Source organism: Haliaeetus albicilla, chromosome 29, assembly GCF_947461875.1.
Source record: "Haliaeetus albicilla chromosome 29, bHalAlb1.1, whole genome shotgun sequence".
NCBI classification, from domain to species: Eukaryota; Metazoa; Chordata; class Aves; order Accipitriformes; family Accipitridae; genus Haliaeetus; species Haliaeetus albicilla.
In genome coordinates, this window is record NC_091511.1 from 2671339 (window position 1) to 2673813 (window position 2475).

The window sequence follows — 2475 nt, forward strand, 5'->3', positions numbered from 1 at the left end:
GAACATGGGGTGGGAGGCAGCCAAAGGCAGGGAAGCGGCAGCAGCACGAGGGGGGGAAAGGGCAGGAAGCAGCAGAGGCACAAGGGGGCAAGAAGAAGCAGCAGAGTGAGGGGGGAGAAAAGGGCGGGAAGTGGCAGCAACATGAGGGGAGGAAAGGGCGGGAAGTGCCAGCAGCATGAATGGGAGAAAAGAGTGGGAAGTGGCAGCCCCACGAGGGGAGAAAAGGGCAGGAAGTGAGAGTGGCTGAGGGGTGAGAAAAGGGCGGGAAGCAGTAGGAAGGTGAGGGGAGAAAAGGGTGGGAAGCAGCAGCAGCATGGAGGGGGGAGAAAAGGGTGGGAAGCAGCGGCAGCCTAGGGGTAAGAAAAAGGCGGGAAGCAGCAGCAACATGAGCGGAGAAAAGAGCGGGAAACGGAAGCACCCGAGGGGTGAGAAAAGGGTGGGAAGCGGCAGCCGCGTGAGGGGAGAAAAGGGCAGGAAGTGACAGCAGTCTGAGGGGGGAAGAAGGGTGGGAAGTGGCAGCAACGTGAGGAGGGAAAAAGGGCGGGAAGCGGCAGCAGCCCAAGGGGTGAGAAAAGGATGGGAAGCGGCAGCCACGTGAGGGGGGAGAAAAGGGTGAAAAGCGGCAGCAGCCTGAGGGGATAAAAGGGCAGGAAGCAGCAGCAGCCTGGGGGTAAGAAAAAGGCGGGAAGTGGCAGCAACGTGAGGGGAGAAAAGAGCGGGAAGTGGCAGCAGCCTGAGGGGGGAAGGAAGGCAGGAAAGAGCAGCAATGTGAGAGGTGAGAAAAGGGTGGGAAGCAGTAGCCATGTGAGGGGAGAAAGGAGCGGGACGTGGCAGCAGCCTGAGGGTAAGAAAAAGGCGGGAAGCAGCAGCAACATGAGGAGGGAAAAAGAGCGGGAAGTGGCAGCAGCCTCAGGGGTGAGAAAAGGGCAGGAAGCGGCAGCAACATGAGGGGAGAAAAGAGCGGGAAGTGGCAGCAGTGTGAGGGGTGGGAAAAGGGCAGGAAGTGACAGCAGCCTGAGGGGGAAGGAGGGCGGGAAGGACCAGCAACGTGAGAGGTAAGAAAAGGGTGGGAAGCAGTAGGAATGTGAGGGGACAAAAGAGCGGGAAGCGGCAGCAGCGTGAGGAGGGAAAAAGGGCGGGAAGCGGCAGCAACGTGAGGGGAGAAAGGAGCAGGAAGTGGCAGCAACGTGAGGGGTGAGAAAAGGGCAGGAAGTGGCAGCAACTTGAGGAGGGAAAAAGGGCGGGAAGCGGCAGCAGCCTGAGGGGTGAGAAAAGGGCGGGAAGCGGCAGCCCCATGTTGAGGGAGAAAAGAGCGGGAAGCGGCAGCTCTGTGAGGGACAATGTCGGTAACGGTCGCTGGGGGGCGCCGGGCCGGTCCCAGCCGCCGCCCGGGCCGCTCCCTTTCCCCGGCGGGCAGCGGCGCTCGGGGCTGCCGTTAGAGCGAGGGCACCGCCGGCCGAGGTGAGGCGAGTCGTACGCCCAGCCACGGCGTCCCCTTCCCCCTGAGGGGGAGACTGAGGCGGGGAAGCCGCTGGTGCTCTGTCCACGAGGAGCAGACGGGCTTCTGTGGTAACAATGTCCCCCCAAAACACGCTTTTAGGGTGGAACGACCGTTTGCGCAGCTGTGAAGCCCGCCAAGGCGGGGCTGGCCACAGTCAAAGCACTCTTTGTGCAGGCAAGCGCCCGGCAGGCAGGGTTTGAGGGCGGGCAGCTGGGTTGGCAGAGCGTGATGGTCGTAGCCGCTGCTGGAGGTTGCGCTGTGGCTGTGCGAGAGGACGTGGTGACAAAGGCAGGGCTGTTTGGGTTAGGGCAGGGACGCTTTGCCTTGCTGGTGGAAGGGGCACAGAAGGAGGACTGGCATCTCGCTCATCTTGTAGCAATGGGACAAGGGTTAATGGTTTTAAACTTAAAGAGGGGAGATTCCCAACTAGATCTAAGGAAGAAATTTTTTACACTGAGGGTGGTGAGACACTGGCAGAGGTTGCCCAGAGAGGTGGTAGATGCCCCATCCCTGGAAACATTCAAGGTCAGGCTGGATGGGGGGGCTCTGAGCAACCTGATCTAGTTGAAGATGTCCCTGCTCATGGCAGCAGGGTTGGACTAGATGACATTTAAAGGTCCTTTCCAACCCTAAACCATTTTATGATTCTGTGATCTTCCCTGAGGTGCTGTGTCCCAAACGCCATTACAGGCGCTTAAAAACTGAGCAGGGAAGATAACACTTGGCCAAGCCAGTGTTCAGGCATTGTGAAAAACACTGAGCCAAGGAGACAGCGCTGTCCATCTGGGTGTCACCTGACTGCTCTGTCTCTCGCAGAGGCACCATCGTTTACCACCAGCCGTCTGCCTTTCAGCAGGCAAGAAGCGAGTTGCTGGCTGGTGTTGCATAGGCAGGGAGATGCTGAATGTGGCTGCTGTTGGAGGGATCTCTCGGCATCTCTGGTGCATGTAATAACGAAAAGCTCTTCCACTGCG